The 20,461-nt window shown below is 38.6% G+C and overlaps 1 long non-coding RNA gene across 3 annotated transcripts in view; it reads left to right on the forward strand.

Moving 5' to 3' along the window:
* Positions 1 to 6,200: 6,200 nt before the first annotated feature.
* LOC109568110 (uncharacterized) overlaps positions 6,201 to 20,461 on the forward strand; it is a 129,720-nt gene continuing 115,459 nt past the window's right edge. For all 3 annotated transcript variants that reach the window (XR_011570013.1, XR_011570014.1, XR_011570012.1), the window contains exons 1-2: positions 6,201 to 6,609; positions 12,230 to 12,300. This is a non-coding gene — a long non-coding RNA (uncharacterized lncRNA). The remainder of the gene's footprint in view (positions 6,610 to 12,229; positions 12,301 to 20,461) is intronic.

The following is a 20,461-nucleotide window of genomic DNA, read 5'->3' on the forward strand; positions in this document are numbered from 1 at the left end:
CCCAGGACTGATCTCCTTTAGGATGGACTGGTTGGATCTCCTTGCAGTCCAAGGGACTCTCAAGAGTCTTCTCCAACACCACAGTTCAAAAGCATCAATTCTTCAGTGCTCAGCTTTCTTCACAGTCCAACTCTCACATCCATACACGACCACTGGAAAAACCATAGCCTTGACTAGACAGACCTTTGTTGGCAAAGTAATGTCTCTGCTTTTGAATATGCTATCTGTGTTGGTCATAACTTTCCTTCTAAGGAGTAAGCATCTTTTAATTTCATGACTGCAGTCACCATCTGCAGTGATTTTGGAGCCCCCAAAAATAAAGTCTGACACTGTTTCCACTGTTTCCCCTTCTATTTGCCATGAAGTGATGGGACCAGATGCCATGATCTTCGTTTTCTGAATGTTGAGCTTTAAGCCAACTTTTCACTCTCCTCTTTCACTTTCATCAAGAGGCTTTTTAGCTGTTCTTCAGTTTCTGCCATAACGGTGGTGTCATCTCCACATCTGAGTTACTGATATTTCTCTTGGCAATCTTGATTCCAGCTTGTGCTTCTTCCAGCCCAAGTGTTTCTTGTGATGTACTCTGTGTATAAGTTAAATAAGCAGGGTGACAATATACAGCCTTGACGGACTCCTTTTCCTATTTGGAACCAGTCTGTTGTCCATGTCCAGTTCTAACTTTCTTCCTGACCTGCATATAGGTTTCTCAAGAGGCAGGTCAGGTGGTCTGGCATTCCCATCTCTTTCAGAATTTTCCACAGGGTTAGCTTATCTTTTCTACAGAGGTATTGTTAAACATGTACCAGCTTGCCACTGACTACTGCTGCTGCTGCTGCTAAGTCACTTCAGTAGTGTCTGACTCTGTGCAACCCCAGAGACAGCCGCCCACCAGGCTTCCCAGTCCCTGGGATTCTCCAGGCAAGAACACTGGAGTGGGTTGCCATTTCCTTCTTCAATGCGTGAAAAGTGAAAGTGAAGTCGCTTAGTTGTGTCCGACTCCTAGTGACTCCATGGACTGCAGACCACCAGGCTCCTCTGTCCATGGGATTTGCCAGGCAAGAGTACTGGAGTGGGGTGCCATTGCCTTTTCTGTGCCACTGACTAGTGGTACATAATCTTTTCTAAGGAACATGAATTTTCCAGCTTGAGATTAGAATAAAATGAAGATAAAGCATTAAGATACTTATAAAGTTCACACTCATTTCAGTGCTCTGGATGCTCTATATCTCAGGGATACATTTCTTTGGTTTGCAGTTAAATCAGTTCTAATTAATGCAAGATTGACTTTAACACTCAAGAGTGACCCAGATCTCAAACTGTTTCTCTGGATTGATAATGATTAAGTGCTGCTAATGAGTAACTATAGAAACTTTTGAGCCAAGTCTCTGGATGCCTCTGGGCTATCCAGAAGCTAGAAATGCAGGAAATGTACAGCTGGATAAATATGGATTTTGATCAAATGAAACACTCTTCTACATTTTTTTTCTATAAAGCATGAGAAAAGTTAAACCAGGTTAATAAGTATTAATAAAAAAATAATGTATAGCAACACTAACTAAATCTCATTTTTACCATGGGGGCTATTTTCTTTGGATTTGAAATAATTCTCAGTAAAAATTCTTCACAGCAATTTGTGTCAAAGACATTTTAACCTATAAGCTTAGTTTGAAAGGTAAATTAATGTTCATTTAAAATAGAGAATTAGATTAATGATGTTGACTTGAATAAAGTGTGAGTTGGCATACAGTTCCATTAAATACCAATAGTTTATTCCTGTTTTTTCAAATTCACTTTGAATTAAATTCAGCAGAAACCATTGTCTTAATTCACTTTGTATATGATTAAGTTTTTTCTAAGTTTCGCTTTGTTAACATTTAAACACAACACAAATCGATTTTGGAGGAAGAGAAATTATAGCATTATCAAAATTAACTCACACCTTTTCTCCTTCATGCTCAAGTTGTGTTGTGATCCTGTGAAGTGAAGAAAAATATATTAGAGCAATTTACCCCTATATGTGAACTGCTATATTTGAGCAGTCTATACCTCAGTTTTTAAGAACTACTCAATTTGTGCCCAAGTTTTTTGTGACTTATAGCATATATTCCATCTTTTAATTTCCTCACTTGATTTTTTTAAAAGTTACTATTAGACTTTAGATTTTTTTAAACCAAGACTTTTTCTTATGCTAGTGATTATTTTAACTTTAAAAAATAAAACTCTCTTTAAATAATGGTAAGATTTATTTTCAAAGCAGATTTTCAACTCAAAAATAATCCATTTCCAAAGATGTCAATGAACCAAGTCTGACATCTGAACTTTTCTTTTAATTTGTTTTTGGCATTGTTGGCTCTTATGCATTCCCTGGGTTTATTAGAGCATGTGAAGCTCTTGTGACTCAGTTGATGTAATAAAACTTGTGAATGTAAATTTGTCTTATTGTTCTGCATGTTTGCTTATTCTTCACACTTGTCATTCAGATCTAAATTTAAAAGATTATATTTTGAAAGTAAGAAACTAAATGATTCTGTCTAAATATGTTAAAAAATTTAAGCATCTGGATTTACTTTCAGTCTAGATGAAAGATCTTGGGGAAATGGGACTCTACATATTTTTCATTTGCCTTTGAGAGAGAAACTAGCTGACATAATATAGATTAAAGTGAAGTTTCAGGCTGAATGGGATCCAGAGAGATTCAGGCTACTCTCTGAAGTAGAAATGAAGGACAGTCATTATGGATCATACTTCATCTTGGATCTTGAAAATATATCACAGACCTGATTAGGCAAAAGCTCAATTTGAGCCTTTAAGCATGATTTGAAGAATCTCCTTCTAGAATCCAGACAGCTCTTTCACCTGCCTAACCCAGAATAAATACGTATTTGTTAAGTAAGTGGTAGGTAAGGTAATTATAATCTAGAATCCAGGAGCTGAGCAATTTTTGTCATTTATTCACAGATTATGCCTCTATTGACGATTCTCAGTTTTGTAATTTGACTAACTGCTGGCTATTGACTTCATCAAGTATTGTTAGTCCATCAGAAAAGTAGTGAGCTTAACAAAATAACAAGCAATGACTGTTTACTTAAATTCCCAAAGCAGATTCCTTAAAAAAAAAAAACAAAAAACCAAACCTTTATGTGAAATTTAAAGGACATCTAACTGATGTTATGATTAATTAGCAATCAAATCTGTCAACACCAAAACAGCTACCACTGCTTGATTGATTTAAACTGATAAATTTCACCCAACTGATGATCCTTAGTACAAATACAATGACCCCTTGGGACTTCCCTGGCAGCCCAGTGGTTAGGATTTCCCACCTGCACTGCAGGGACACAGGTTTCATCTCTGGCCAGGGAACTAAAATCTCACATACCCAGCAGCTCGGCCAGAAAGTAAAAACTGATGAGAATCCCATGGACAGAGAAACCTGGAGGGCTATATAGTTCATGGGGTCACAAAGAGTCGGACATGACTGAGTGACTAACAGAGTATACTGTTCAGCTAGTACAGTCTGGATATTATTCCAGGATTTTGCGTTTAGTTGTCAGTCAGCCAAAAATGGACAAAGTAAGAGACCTTTACAAAAAACGCATCAGGGTAGGGTGGGAGTGGAGTGAACTTCCTCTGCTTGAACACATCACGATAAATATTAATAATAGGCATATTTTCTCGCACCAATTACCATTTGCCATTTAGATGAACACCTCACAATAAATATGTTCTGGCACTACGATTTTTGTGAAGCAGGTCTATATTTTAAAATTTAAGAAACTGTTATTCATTCACTCATTTATTCAATTGATTTCACTCTTCTCCCTCTCTTCACTCGGGGCTCCTCCCACCTCGTCACTCGGGGTTCCTCCCACCTTGTCACTTGAGGCTCCTCCCACCTCCCTCAGAGGTTCTTCTTGCCCTCCTCTCTCAAAGCTCCTCACAGCATCGTCACTCAGGACTCTGAACAACTTCCTCCCTCGGGGCTTCTCTGGCTCTCCTCACTTACGGCTCCTCTCACCCTTCTCGCTCAGGGCTCTTCTCACTCTCCTACCTCAGGGCTCCTCTCACCCTCCTCACTCAAAGCTCCTCACACTCTCGTCACTCAGGATAACTGAAGCCCTCCCTCCTGCGAGCTTCTCTCACCCTCCTCCCTCTGAGCTCCTCACAAGTTCCTAGCTCAGGGCTCTCTCCAAGAATTTGAAGGATTTTAAATAGGTGAGTAAACAAATAAAACCGTTTGCTTACTATCTAAAAATATCCCTGTGCTGTTAAGAGAATGAACTGCGGTAAGGCAAGAGAAGAGGCCATTGCACTAGTCAGGGTGAGAAGAAGAAGGGAGAAGGGCAGTGGCCCTGGAGAGAATCAGGCAGACTCAGATTTTATAGGTCTAGTTGAGTGAATGGGGTCACGAAGAGTCAGACACGACTGAGCGACTTCACTTTCATGCATTGGGGAAGGAAATGGCACCCCACTCCAGTACTCTTGCCTGGCAAATCCCATAGATGGAGGAGCCTGGTAGACTGCAGTCCGTGGGGTTGCTAAGAGTTGGACTTGACTGAGCTACTTCACTTTCTCTTTTCACTTTCATGCGTTGGAGAAGGAAATGGCAACCCACTCCAGTGTTCTTGCCTGGAGAATCCCAGGGACGGGAGAGCCTGGTGGGCTGCCGTCTCTGGGGTCACACAGAGTCGGACACGACTGAAGCGACTTAGCAGCAGCAGCAGCAGTTGAGTGAATAGAGAATTTGAACTCCACCCAGTTAATACCTCAACATTTTTTCTTAGCTGAAAGGTGATGTTTTGGAAGAGATCTGTACATAATTGTTATCTCATCCATTCTATACTAAGATACTGAACAGAATTTTACCTTTGGGTATATATTCTTGCCTGGAAAATTCCATGGGCAATTCCATGGGACCCTGGTGGGCTACAGTAAATGGGGCCACAAAGAGTCAAATGCAACTGAGTGAGCACTGTCATGCAAAACAGACAGGAGAACATACAGACTTATTAAAAATGATGTCCTGACTTAAGTTTTTAAAGTTCCAAGTGAGTAATTTTCAATGGGCAGTAAAGCTTTCCCTGTGTTGGACAATCCCAGGTAATTGTTGGTAAGAACACAGATCCTGTGTCACTGCAGTTACTCGTCTACTGAGTGGAGACGCATAAAGCAAGGAGGTCACAGAGTATGAAACCCACTGGAACAAATGTAAGATTGTTTGAGCAGAGGTACTGTATCACCCAATGATATCACTGGGGAATATCACCCAATGATTTCTGATTTTGGTATAAGAATTCTAAGCAATCAGTTTGAGTCTTTTTGATTTGTAGATTTTGGAAGGTGATTTAGTGAAGTTGGCGTGACTGAGGAGAGAAATCATCACTTCTTTTTTTATGGCATTCCTGCTGCATGCTTTGCGCTCTATGTTTAAATGAACATGTTTTCTTCTACTTGGGATAATTCATGCACCTGTGAAACAATGAACCAAGTAGCTTGAACACTGAATATCACAATATGGTGGAAAGAGCATGGACTTCAAAATCAGACACAGTTCTCAAAGTCTGCTTCTTCCTCCTACCAAATGCATGCTTTTAGACAAATCATTAACCTCATCGAATCTTTCTCTTTCAGCTTAAAAAATTTTTTTTTAATATTTTTATTTGTTTATTTATGGCTGCGCTGGGTCTTTGTTGCTGGGTCAGGCTTTCTCTAGTGGCAAGCAGTGGCTGCTTTTCGTTGCAGTGTGCAGCCTTCTGATTGTTATGGCTTCTCTTGTTGTGGACCACTGGGCTCCAGAGTACAGACTCAGCAGTTGTGGCATGTGGGCTTAGTTTCCCCGTAGCATGTGGAATCTTTCCAGACCAGAGATTGAACCTGTGTCCCTTGAATTGGCAGGAGGATTCTTAACCACAGGAGCACCAGGGAAGTCTTCTTTTTTAGCTTTATCTAAGGGAAAAAATGGTAATATGGATTCCTTTTCTGCCTTACTATGCTAGGATTAAATAGAAAACTCTGAATGAGAATGAAAAGAAAACTTGCACAGTAATTGGTATTTAAAGTATGTTTTTAAGTTTCAAGAGGGTGATTTTGAATTTCAGAGCAAGGAAAGCTTCCTCACATTGAAGGAGTTAGGATTATAGTTGTTAAGGAAGCAACACACACATTTGTTCTGATTGCCTCCAGGTTGGAAATGCATGGCACAAAGTTTAGAAGCATTAGCTTTTGTGTTATTGAATAATCACAGACTTTGAAAGCATAAAATGTGCAAATCAGGCAAGTATAAAAGGAATCGGAAAGATGAGTATGGGCTTTTAGTAAGCTGGAAACTATTAGTCTCAGAAGGCTGATTAGAATGTGGATAAGCCTGTGGAAGAACGGGTGTGACAGGAAACTAGAAATATCTATTACCTTTCTCTTCTGCACTGAAATTCTCTTCCCCAGCCAGGATCTGAGCTAGTGGAGTCAGCCAGACCAGATGATCTTTCTGTTTTCCTTTTCCTGGTTCAATTTCTGCAGGACTCCGACTCCCAGCCAGAGGAACTCAAAAGGTCTCTGCTTTCAGCAGCAGGTTCTGCTGCCAGCTTCTGTCTCCACATCTCCTAAATCAAGGTAGGCTTCTGCACTGCCAAAAGCACTGGACAAAAAGCAGAATGACCCTTTGATCTCTTATATATGGAGCTCTTATGTTATGCAAAGAAGTTTATGGTGTGTTTTATAAAGAGAACTGAATTGGTGTTTAATCTCAAAGGCATTCAAAAGCTTAGAATCTAAGAAACTACGAATATGGGAAATGAGATTGCCCTGAAATTCAAATGGTAAAAAATCCACCCTTAATGGATTGCTGAAGAGGGGCACTTACTTTGCAGAATGACACCGAGACAATACTGCACAGAGTTGTTGTTAGGAGTAAATGAGCAAATACACACAGAGCACTTAGAAATGTACCCTGTAGGCAGTGTGTGTTCAATAAATGTGAGCCACTACTGACTTCAAGCAGTGTTGCCTAATATGCCTCGTGATAAAAATCTCTTGGGGGGATTTGTTACATTTAGAGATTTCCAAACCCCTCCCAGAAAATGATTCTATTTCAATTGGTCTGAATAGGGTAGTGGGAAGTGGAATCCTTACAGTTAACAAATGTCTCAGAATTCTTCAGATTTCTCAAGTTTAGAAAACACCACCTTAGTCAAAATGTACAAACTTCCAGTTAGAAAATAAATAAATCCTGGGGCTCTAATGTACAGAGTAGTGACTACAGTTAATAATACTATATTGTATATTTGAAAGTTGATTGAGAAAATTCCCTTCTGGACAAGATTCACCCTTCTGGAAGCCATTAAGAACATTTATGATTCATGGGTAGAAGATAAAATTTCAGTGTTAACAGGAGTTTGAAAGAAGTTGATTCTAACACTCATGGAATACTTTGAGGGACTCAAGCCTTCAGTGGAGGAAGTAATTGCAGGTGTGTGGAAAGTATAGAAATAGTCAAAATAATAATAATTATTAGTGATGATTACTTTTTAGCATATAGAAGAAGGAGAAAAATGATCCACTCTGTTCAATATGCTAGATATATCACAGTTTCCTCTTGGTTTTAACTGAAATAGAACAGGTTAATCAGAGTAGAGAGAAAATGGACTTTATAACATAAAAAGTAATAAACCCAAACCTCAGTGAAAACAATTGAGAGGCCAGGATGGGGAGGGCCCATGTCCCCTGGCAATACTGGAGGCCTACATGAGGAAGAAAGACTTCCTTTTCTCACCTGGCAAGAGCTCAGCCAATGAGAGACTGTCACAACTCAGCCAATGAAAAGTCACTATGCTTCCAACTCTCAGTTCCTCCAATAGACTCTTTGTTTACTACAGCACTTCGACTTCCTTTTCTACTCTTTGAAAGAGTTCTCTGCTTGCTCTGTGGGGATTTCACAGTGGCTCAGCTTGGCTATAGACCGTATTTGCAATTCTTTGTTGATCTCAAGTAAGCCCATTTTGCTGGAGAAATAACTATTGTCTGTTTGTTTCAGAGCAGTAATAACCGACTTCCTGTCTCCCTCCTCTCCCATAATAATTCAAGAAAAGCCAAGGGACCAATTAAGACCTCCAAATATGCTTTGATTTGTGACCTAGGGCTATTCTTCACAGACCAGAGGAGCTTGTTTCTTGAATGTTTGTCATTTCAAAATTTATGTATTCTTGTACAATGGTAATTTCAGGAGGAGTCGCATTTTAAATGTGGTAAATGTGTTGAAGGGTATTTTAAATTTGTTGATTGTCTGTCGTCTTATGGCAAAAGTGCTCCTAATGATTCTTAAATAAGCATATTTTCTTGGCATTGAGTAGTACAGTCAATGCCAGGCGGAAAATACTGACACCAGGTTTAAATTGTAAAGTGTTTTGCATGTTCTAATGGCAACACTTAGTGAATCATGTTTGGAAATGTAATTTCTTCAATGAACTATTTGTGAATTTGTGGATGCAGGGTGACCAGCTTCTCAGTTGCTGTTTGATCTCCTGGGCACACGTCCACCTGTAATAGATCACCAGCACTATTTAAATTGTTTCCTCTTCCTCCTCCTCCTTTCTCTTCACCCCTCTGCTCCTTTGTCCTCCACTTTTGCTCCATGCCAAAGGTTTATAGTTAAATTCCCTCAGTACATTCTCATACATTAATTTGTGTCTGATGCAACTCCACAGTATTTGGCAAGTCATGGTATTTTTGCTTCTCTATTCTTTTCACTCACATTAAATCAGTTCAAGAAACCCAGAATGTTTGATTTAGATAAATGCAACTAACAGCATTGGAGGTGGCATATGTGCATGTTTTTGCAAAGTAATCTGATCTTAAAAGGTAATTACATTAGGACCTTGCCAAAGTCAGGGATAAAGTACTGCTCTTAAAACAAATCAAAACTACTTCTGATTTTCTAGAGTTAGCAAGGAGCAGGACTTGGCGGGCAACAAAAGTTAATGACTAGCCAAAGGGTTTTTCAACTCTCCTCTTTGTTTTCTACCTAAAACCATGTTAAGCCATACCTAGATAATATGCTCATTGATTTTCGGGTATCTACAACTAAGATATTCTTCATAAAATCTTGAAACAGTCTTGGACTCTTATTAACTTGGACAAAAGTGAACACAAAGGAATTTGCCTGCAGCACACAGCTGGGCCCTGTGACCCCACTAACCCAGCTTCTCTTCTAAAGGGTAGCAGTGTTCTGCCCTTTACATCTCCTCTACAATAGAAAATGTCAGTGAGAAGACACCCAGCCTTCGCTCCTATCCCATGAGGAGCATGTTCACTGGGCAGTTTTTCTCTAATAATTACCTTAACTGGCAAAAGTGCACACATTTTGAACTGAGAGAAAATTCTTATGGCATTTTGCAAACATCATGTAGTTGCAAATATTTGTCTTCTGAGGAAGAACTTGCAGAGCCTTGTGGTAAGTTTCTTAATAGTAGCCATGGTCTGTTAATTCCATTTTTTCTTTCTTCCTAAGAAAGAGTGAAAAAAATAACTGTCTCGTGAATATCAGGATTCCTAGGCTCATATAGGAGCACTGAACCAAAGGTCTCCCAGAACAGCAGTGTTTTATTCTCAAATATAAAAATTGACTTACCAGAGCAGGGATCTTGACTAGAGTCCATAGCTCTTAGGGGAATTTTTGACAGGAGTGCAGGATGCTGAAGACCTCTCTAAAATAAAAGAAAGGCTGCAAAATATATATATATTTTTTTGTATGTACATTTCACCAGTTTTTCTAAAGCTCCCCTGACTTTCTAAAATGATCTTCTTTTGCAGCATTCCAGAAGCTAAGGTTTGCCTCTCAAAGTTAATTCTGAATTGGCATATGAAACCTACATGCCATTGCCTAATTCCATTTTTTGGAATGTTAAGTAAAACAAGCACCTAGGAAACAAGGACAATATTAGAATACGACTGAGTCTGGCCCTGCTTTTTCTTGTTTTAACTTAGTGGTACTATATTGATTTCAAGAGCTTTGCACTGAAATGTGTTGTTCAGTTCAGTTCAGTTCAGCTGCTCAGTCATGTCCAACTTTTTGCGACCCCATGGACTGCAACATGCCAGGCTTCCCTGTCCATCACCAACTCCCCGAAGCTTGCTTAAACTCATGTCCGTTGAGTCGGTGATACCATCCAACCATCTCATATTCTGTCATCCAGGTCTCCTCCTGCCTTCAATCTTTCACAGCATTAAGTGTCTTTTCCAGCGAGTCAGTTCTCTGCATCAGGTGGCCTAAGTATTGGAGTTTCAGCTTTGGTATCAGTCCTTTCAATGAATATTCAGGACTGATTTCCCTTAAGATTGACTGGTTTGATCTCCTTGCAGTCCATCTCCATCAGTTCAAAAGCATCAATTCTTCGACGCTCAGCTTTCTTTATAGTCCAGCTCTCACATCCATACATGACTATTGGAAAAATGATACCTTTGATTAGATGGACCTTTGTCGGCAAAGTAGTATCTCTGCTTTTTAACGTGCTGTCTAGGTTAGTCATAGCTTTTCTTCCAAGGAGCAAGCATCTTTTAATTTCATGGTTGCAGTCACCATCTGCAGTGATTTTGGAGCCCAAGAAAATAGTCTGTCACTATTTCCATTGTTTCCCCATCTATTTGCCATGAAGTGATGGGACCGGATGCCATGATCTTTGTTTTTTGAATGTTGAGTTTTAAGGCAGTTTTTTTCACACTCCTCTTTCACTTTCATCAAGAGGCTCTTTAGTTCCTCTTCACTTTCTGCCATAAGGGTGGTGTCATCTGCATGTCTGAGGTTATTGATATTTCTCCCAGCAATCTTGATTCCAGCTTGCACTTCATCCAGCCTGGCATTTCACATGATGTACTCTGCACATAAGTTAAATAAGCAGGATAACAATATACAGCCTTGATATATACTCCTTTACCAATTTGGAACCAGTTGTTCCATTTCCAGTTCTAACTGTTGCTTCTTGACCTGCATACAGATTTCTCAGTAGTCAGGTAAGGTGGCCTGGTATTCCCATCTACTGAAGAATTTTCCACAGTTTGTTGTGATCCACACAGTCAAAGGCTTTGGCGTAATCAATAAATCAGAAGTAGATGTTTTTCTGGAATTTTCTTGCTTTTTCTATGACCCAACGGCTGTTGGCAATTTGATCTTTGGTTCCTCTGCCTTTTCTAAATCCAGCTTAAAATGTATTGAAGTACCACCAATTGAAACAGAAAGATATTTACTTCATTTGAGTAAATGTACAGTACTTTATGGGCTTCCCAGGTGGTGCTAGTGGTAAAGAAACCACCTGCCAATGCAGGAGACACACAGGAGATGTGGGTTTGATCCCTGGAGGAGGCATGGCAACCCACTCTAGTATTATTGCCTGGAGAATTCCATGGACAGAGGAGCCTGGCAAGCTATAGTTCATAGGGTTGTAAGGAGTTGGATATGACTGAAGCAACTTAACAAACCATACACATGGTACTTTATGGTTAAGGTTCTTGGTTTGTCAAATACAATCAAAACTACATACAGTATTTGGTGATATGAAAGAAAAGATTGAGTTTTTAAATGTGAAAAGCCTTTTTTTTTTTTCTGAGTAGAGAGATTGGGATAATTTTTTCCTTTCTTTAACTCAGTTTTTCTACATTGCTTAGATAGGTTTTAAAAGGGTACTTTTCTCTGTTCATATAAGGGCAACCCTGTCTTAGACACTGTTAATGAGTTCTAACACCACTTACAGCAATAGGACAGGCAGGCCTGTTGTGCTTGTGGTCCGTGGGTCGCAAAGAGTTGGACACGACTGAGCGACTGAACTGAACTGATAGCAACAGTTTGACCACAAATAGTGATGAGAAAAATCCTTAAATACTAGGTGGACCTTTAAGTAGAAATTTTTACAAAATTTGGGGAAACTGGTGCTGAAAATGTCAGTTTAATGGAAGCTAGCTAAGTTTTGGGGTAAGTTTACGTATACCTCTTGAATACTTTCAAGCAGGGTTTAATTTGGTGTCATCCTGTTTAAGAGCATTTATTAACCCCAAGAGCTAAATGGAAAGAATTCCTATAATTAAGTACATTGGTTTGTCTTTATGTGGTTTCATAAAGTAATATATTAAACTCTGACTAGACTTCGGACCCTGTGTGTGCTATCTGGTTTATGGGAATTTTCTCATCCAGTTTGTCAACAACTTTTATGTGATAGTAATTAAAACAATCATCCTTGTTTTGCAGATAGAGAAGCAGGACTGGAACCCAGATTCTAGGATTCAAGAGTCTGCACTCTCCACTGTACAAAACTTCTTGTAAGTAAAATTAAATATTAATAGTAAATAAGCAAAGTGAAAAATTACATTTTTTAATTATGGAAAATTTCATGGGTTAAAGAATTGTAGGGATAAAGAATTTGCAGGTTTTCCAGTGGGTAAGAATCCACATTCCCAATACAGGGGGCATGGGTTCCATCCTGGGTCAGTGAACTAAGATCACACATGCTTCATGGTACTGCCAAAATAAAAGAATTGTACAGCGAACCCTCATATACCTATCCTCCAGCTTTGACAGTCATCAACACATAGCCAATATTGCTTTGTCTGTTGCCTTGTCTTCTACCGCATCTCTGTTATAAGGCAAGTCTCAGACATCATATTGTTTCACTTATGGGAATATTTAAATTAAATAAAGATATATGTATCTAGGTGAGAATAAATATTAATAATATCTGGGAATTTTTAAAAAGTACATTCGCTTGTATCATCTCATTTCATTCTCATCATAATCTTTTAACTGCTAATGTTTATTCCCATATTGGAAATGAGAAAACTTTGACTTTGAGAGAGATTGTCATCTCTACCAACTTGTAAAACAAATAATGACAGAGTTGAGACTGAAATTTAAGCCATCAGATTCAAAGTCTGAGCCTCTTTCCTCTGCACAATTGGAGCTTTACAGACTATTATAAATGGACTTCAGCTACATCACTTATGTGAGTGAGAAAGGGAATTTAAAATGGTTCATGCATTTTGCAACTTGATCTTCCATTCTTTGCGAGTGTTTCTGGAGTTCATTCTCCTTACATCAGTAACTATGTTTAGTCCTGTGTTGTAAAATTGAGACTATCAGAACCTTGCAGGAAATTACTCTTAGTACGAACAAGGCACTGGGTTTAGACTAGATTAATATGCAATTGGCACATTCTCTGTCCTGGTTAAATTCACTTCTCTGTGCTTCAGTTAGAATTGATATTCTGACTCAGTTCCCGAGAGCCATGTTTATGCATTTACTTTTTGCTTAAACTTGCTGTGTTTTCATGGGATACCAAAATGAACAGAGCAGTTTCTGGCCTCAAGAAACTTATAATCTAATGGTAGGGGGAAATATCTATTTACAGAAATAAATATAAGCATAGAAAAACATGTCATGATCAGATACAGATAGGAAGTTTAGAAGATTAACACAAATATCCACCATTTATGAATGACTTCCCTGTTAGGCAACAGGGATGTGCTTTATTTTTGTAATGCTTCAACCCATGTGTGTGTGTATGTGTGTGTTTTAAATGATCATATTTTGATGTCAGCTTGGATTTTTGTTCCTTTTATGGCCGCACCCCATGCCATGTGGGACCTTAGTTTCTCAACTGGGAATCGAACCTGAGGCCTCTACATTGGAAGGCAGATTCTAAACCACTGGACCTCCAGGGAAGTCCCTCAACACACATCTTAAAAGGGAAATGCTATTAACCCAGCTACCAATGATGAAGTTGAAGCTCAGGCAGGAGGTGACAATGGAAATTGGCCTTCAGGGGTGGGTAGGGTTTTCGTTCCTGGTGAGTTGGGCATCCCAGGTGAGAGAATGATAACAGAAAAGCACTGGGAGAGCAAGGGTCTGGGAAACCGAGAAACATCCCAGGTTCTGGGATCAGGAAATAGCGACTTAAATGGTCAAAAACATATTTGAGGCCTCTATCTGTGATGTAGGCTACACAAGGTAAGTGTGCTTTCAATGAAGTGCTTGCTAATTCATGAAATTCCAGTGGATGTTGGTGTGATGTGACTGTTTTGGGGAGGCCATGCCTTTAGAATTTATGAAACTTTCTGATTTGTACTTTTTTATTTTCCCCTGTGGTTCTTCCGTTTTTGTTTTTTTTTTTTTTTTTAAATTCTAGACAGTGTGTAGTCAGCTCTCTGCTATAAGTAATTTGCCAGCAGCTGAACTTTCGATAAAGCCTTGTAAACCATCTACATCATTATATTACTTACAAAGAATAATTTTATATTGTCAGTGAAGACATTTTAAATTTTATATTGTTTAATCATCTTCATTTCATTTGGTTGTAGCCTAAGCACTTGTTTTTATTATTATCCAAGTGTCTCTTAATTAGATTTGATTGGTAGTTTTTTTTTAAGTTAAGAATTAATAAAAGTTAGAGATGTGAAGCTATTCTGGATGATCCTACAATGGTGGGTAGATGTCATTATACATTTGTCGAAATCTATAGAATGTACAACATCAAGAGTGGACCCTAATGTAAAAAAAAATGTAAAATGAACTTTGGGTGATGATGACGTGTCGATGTAGATTCATTGATTGTAACCCACGTTCTGTGCAGGCGTGGAAGCTGATAGTGGGGGAGGGTAGGCATGTGTGGGGGCAGCAGATGTATGGAAAACCTCTGTAGCTGCTGCTTAATTTTTCTATGAACCTAAAACTACTCTGAGAAATGAGGTCTATTAAAAAATATAATAGAAGTAGAGAATGAATGAAAGACCAAAGCCTTCTATCTAGGTAGTTTCTGTGTTGAGTCCAGAAATGGGTGGTAGAGATGGGAGTATTATGTCAAGTATACCTGGAGGCAACAAGATGCTGAGGTTCTTCTGACCACAGGAGTGGTAGCAAGAAGACCTTTGGACATAATAAATCTTTTGTGGAGTGAATAGAGTCAGCCAATGAGAAGATGACAGAGGAGGGATCTCAGAGTCAGAAAAGCTATTATAAAGTTCTAGCAGTGCAGGATTCATTCTCCTGTACCATCCAGAGGTGATGCAGACCTGGCCTTGATTTCCAAAAGGTCTTTTAGTGATGTCTTCCCTTTAGAACAACTCTTGGTTTTGTGATGGAATTTGGCTCTTAGGCCATTTTTCATTTTCACTTTAAAGCTTAAAACACAAAGAAAAACATACATATCTAATCTTATTTAATCTGTCAAGTCCTGCCAAGTCTCTTTCTCTCTCAATATTTTGTTAGAAACTGGTAGCAATGAAATAAATATCCTTGGCATTTACGTGCCTTTTTGCTCTCACATGCCTGCTTGACTTAAATACCCTCTACTATCACTTATTTTTCCATCTCTGAATTTTAATTTTCACTGAATACTTTCTTTTAAAAAAAAGTTTTAAAAATTGAAGTATGATTGATGTACAATATTATATATGTTGCAGGTATACAATACAGGGATTAACAATTTTTAATTTTTTATATTTATTTATTTGGCTGCATCGGGTCTTGGCATTCAGAATCCTTTGTTGCTGTGCACAGATTCTCCAGTTGTGTCGTGTGGGCTCCAGAATGCAGAGGCTCAGTAGTTGTAGCTTAGTTGGTCTGTGGCAGTGGGATCTTAGTTCCCCGACCAGGGATTGGACCCATGTTCCCTGCTTTGCAAAGTGTATTATTAACCACTGGACCACCAGGGAAATCCCAATTAACAACTTTTAAAAGTTATACTCCAGGACTTTCCTGGTGGTCCAGTAGTTAAGAATCTGCCTGCCAATGCAGGGGACATGGATTCGATCCCTGGTCCAGGAAGATCCCACTTGCCGCAGGGCCACTAAGCCATGCACTGCAGCTACTGAGCTGGTGTTCTAGAGTCTGTACTTCGAAACAAGAGAAACCACTGCAGTGAGAACCATTCACACCACAATGAAGATTAGCCCTGGCTCACTGCAACTAGAGAAAGCTCATGCACAGCAACAAAGAGCCTGTGCAGCGAAATAAATAAATTATTAATAAAAAAGTCATACTCCATTTCATTTAGTTTTTATAAAACATTGGCTATATTCCCTATGTTGTACAATATATCCTTGTAGCTTAGTTTATACATAATAGTTTGTACTTCTTAGTGCATAATAGTTTGCACCTACCCCTATATTGTTTTTCCCCCTTGAATACTTGCTTTTGAATCTTAGTAAAAGCTATAATATGAAAAACATCTTCAGAAAGAGCAATAATATTGTATTGGGACCTGGAACCAAGTGTTTTTTGGTATTTCTATATGGCTGATTTCTGAGGTTTCAATCTCTAATCTTGTATGTCTTCATTTGTTTAGGGGTCTGGGTCCTGGCCCAGTACTTACACTACTTTAAGGAACTGTATGACTTGTAATTACAGGAGGGGACTAACTGAGCCAGGATATGAAGATTCTTGATCAATCCTTTAGTCATTTTCCCATAGTGTTATTCAGTTCAGTTGAGTCGCTCAGTTGTGTCCGATTCTTTGCGACCCCATGAACCGCAGCATGCCAGGCCTCCCTGTCCATCACCAACTCCTGGAGTCCACCCAAACCCATGTCCATTGAGTCAGTGATGCCATCCAACCATCTCATCCTCTGTCGTCCCCTTCTCCTCCTTCCCTCAATCTTTCCCAGCATCAGGGTCTTTCCCAATGAGTCAGTTCTTTCCATCAGGTGTCCAAAGTATTGGAGTTTCAGCTTCAACATCAGTCCTTCCAATGAACACCCAGGACTGATTTCCTTTAGGATGGACTGGTTGGATCTCCTTGCAGTCCAAGGGACTCTCAAGAGTCCTCTCCAACACCATAGTTCAAAAGCATCAATTCGTCAGCACTCAGCTTTCTTGACAGTCCAACTCTCACATCCATACATGACCACTGAAAAAACCATAGCCTTGCCTAGACAAACCTTTGTTGGCAAAGTAATGTCTCTGCTTTTTAATATGCTGTCTAGGTTGGTCATAACTTTCCTTCCAAGTGTTATTAGTGAAATCAATTAAGTCCTTTTGTGTAATTCTAATCATAAATCTGGTGTCATCTATATCAGTCTTATTGAAGAGTAGGAAAGAAAATTGGTATGAGCCTGAGGGAGATAAAATAATTAAGTATCTTGGATTCAGCTATTGTACTTTTAGCTAAAATAAAATATTTACTGTTCTTTCTGTGCATGCTCAGTTGAGTCCGACTCTTTGCAACGCTATGGACTGTAGCTCTCCAGGCTCCTCTGTCAATGGGATTTCCCAGGCAAGAATAGTAGAGTGATTTGCCATTTCCTTCTCCAGGGGATCTTCCCAACTCAGGGATCAAACCAGTGTCTCCTGTGTCTGCTGCATTGCAGGTGGATTCTTTACCCATTGAGCCACCTGGGAAGCCCAATGTTTACTATTAGGATGCTTTATTTTCTTAAAAGGAAACCCTGCATATTTTTCTACATAAATAATGTTTTTATGTTGAAATTTATTAATTCTTAAGAGAAATATAGCTTCAGGATTTTTTCTTGCAATGCACTCTGCCAGTCAGAGAAATTGAGTGAATGCCTAAGAAACCAATCATGAACACTTATGTCCTTGAATTATTTTTCTTCCAGCATATTTTATTAATTTTTTCATATTCCATAAAGTATCTATGTCCAAAAATCTTGATTATTTTTATGCTGCATAATTGTGTACTTTCCAATTAGTGATCTCTTGTTAATCCATTTGCAAATATTTATCTGCATCCTGCTTACATTAAATATCCTGGGATTACTTGCCACATCAAAATGTTACATAGTTCTTTGGCTGTTTAAATGTCTATTATTGATGTCTCAAGTGATTATTTATAATTTAAATTTTTAGTTAGTTTTACTTGTGAAGTAAGAAGGTAAAGCTACTTTCTTCAAAAGAGATTATTTGACCATATTTTTAGGAAATTAGAGATATTTCCTATGAGTACTTCAGTGTTCACTACTATTTATAAACCCAAATATGTCATTGATTCCTGTCAGTTTTGCCACTTAAACATCTTTTCATCTCCCCTTTCTAGTTCAGGTGCCTTATTAACCAGTTTTTCTTAATTCCAGCATCAATCCTCTGCAGAGCATGCAAAGCCAAGAGAATAATTTTTTTCTTTTTGATATTTTTTTCCTTAAAAATTTTTATTACACCCAAAATGAGTATTTATTATAAAAAGGTTAGAAGATACAGATATTTAAAAATAATAAGCATAAGCTTATTTATAAAACAGAAGTAGAGTCACAGAGGTAAAAAACAAATTTTTGATTATCAGGCTATAAGGGGGAAGGGGTAAATTAGAAATTGGGACTGACATATACACACTTGTTGTTCAGTTGCTAAGTTTTGCCTGACTCTTTGTGACCCCATGGACTGCAGCATGCCAGACTCCCCTGTTCTCCATTATTTCCTGGACTTTGCGCAAATTCATGTCCATTGAGTTAGTGATGCTATTTAACCACCTCATCCTCTGCTTCCCTCTTCATATACTCACTGCTGCTGCTGCTGCTGCTAAGTCGCTTCAGTCGTGTCCGACTCTGTGCAACCCCATAGACGGCAGCCCACCAGGCTCCCCCGTCCCAGGGATTCTCCAGGCAAGAATACTGGAGTGGGTTGCCATTTCCTTCTCCACTGCATGAAAGTGAAAAGTGAAAGTGAAGTCGTTCAGTTGTGTCCGACTCTTAGCGACCCCATGGACTGCAGCCTGCCAGGCTCCTCCGTCCATGGGACTTTCCAGGCAAGAGTACTGGAGTGGGGTGCCATTGCCTTCTCCCCATATACACACTACTCTATATAAAATAGATAACTAATAAGAACTCTCTGTATAGCACAGGGAGTTCTGTACATTACAATACTCTGTAATGGTCAATATGGGAAAAGAATCTAAAAAGAAAGAGTGACTATATGTGTAACTAATTCGCTCTGCTGTATACCTGAAACTAACACAACATTGTAAATCAACTATACTCCAATAAAATTTTTTTATAAAAGAAACAAAAGATACCTGTAAGCCACCAGCCAGATGAACAACTACTAAAAATTTGTTATATGTTCTCTCAGACTCTTTTAAACATGCAAATAGTAGAATGTTATATAAGATTGAACACAGGTAATTTTTGAATCCTTGATGAGGAGAGATTGAAAACAAACTGAACTGAGATTTGCAGTCTGACCTGTACTGGATAATGGATCGTGCATCCACTGTGCTAATAGACTCATCAGACCATTGGTTGGTGATTGATAACTGGTTGATTTTATTTTAAAGGACCATATGGCCAAATCCCATATCTTTTGCAGTTACGTCTTTTCCTGAGAGAAATAGATGTGCTTACTGTCTGTCATCTTAGGACTGATCAACCCTGGAGCCTGAAACTTGAAAGGCAAGCTGAGACAAAGTAATAGGCATTTCTCATTTTAACACCAGATGTTCCTTTAGTCTAAATTCTGAGGAAGAAGATTCCAAGACATTTCCAATGAAGTAACAGCTCTGGAAACATGGAGGAGGTTAGAAGCAAATCAGCCTTATTAGTGACCAAGAAAATAACCTAGGCATGAGCAGGAGAAACTCTGAGTTATTCTTCTTGTGGTGCTTCCTTCTCAGTATTGGCAAAACTACAGTGAGACTAATGGAAGTTATAGCCTACTTCCTGCTGAATTGTGGGGAAATAAAGGGCCCATGTGATACTTGAGACAAAAATTAAATGACTAATAAATACAACTAAAAAGAGCAGACAGAGCCAAGATAGCCGGAAAGTAAATGTCTTTGAAATAGTTTCCGTCTCTGGCCAGTAACTTAAATTCAGCAGTAACATCAAATAAGTAAATTATAGTAGACAATTGGCATTACTTTTTCAGAGTTGACAGAACTTAATTTACTTGCACTACATGTTTATAATCCTTTGTGTGGCAATAACTGAATGACCTTTAAAAGGTAAAGTCTTCTCTAGGTGTTTGATTTTTAGCTAGATAATAATCCTTTGAGAAAACAAGTCTTCATAAATAATAAGTAGCCATGTCTATCTTTGATTTCATTGTTCTGAATCTCTTCATTGTTGACTGCCATTCACAGTTTTTTTCCTTTTTTTTATGATAGACCCTCCACCCCCAACAGTATTTCCATATTGCCTTCCATGATGATGTTGCTTTAGTGCTTTTTGTCTGATCTATTGTGAAGGAACTTGCAGCTCTTCAATTTCAATCTATCTTGCTAATGCTTCCTTTCTTGTTCTATAGTGGAAAGTAGATATGAGATTTCCTGGGTCTCAAAAGGCAATTTTATGTACCAATTACTTTAACTTAATCTCTTTGAAAACAATAATAAATTTAGTATATTTAAATAGCTAAGTTTTCTCTCTGCGCATCCTGGCCAATGACATGTTACCAATCCTGTGTATCACATTCTACTTAGACCACAGGGAGAAGAGGTTTCCAGTGAACATAAAAAATAAAGTCAGCTTTTCCATTCCTA

The sequence above is a fragment of the Bos indicus genome, chromosome 13 (genome assembly GCF_029378745.1).
Source record: "Bos indicus isolate NIAB-ARS_2022 breed Sahiwal x Tharparkar chromosome 13, NIAB-ARS_B.indTharparkar_mat_pri_1.0, whole genome shotgun sequence".
In the NCBI taxonomy this organism is placed as follows: domain Eukaryota; kingdom Metazoa; phylum Chordata; class Mammalia; order Artiodactyla; family Bovidae; genus Bos; species Bos indicus.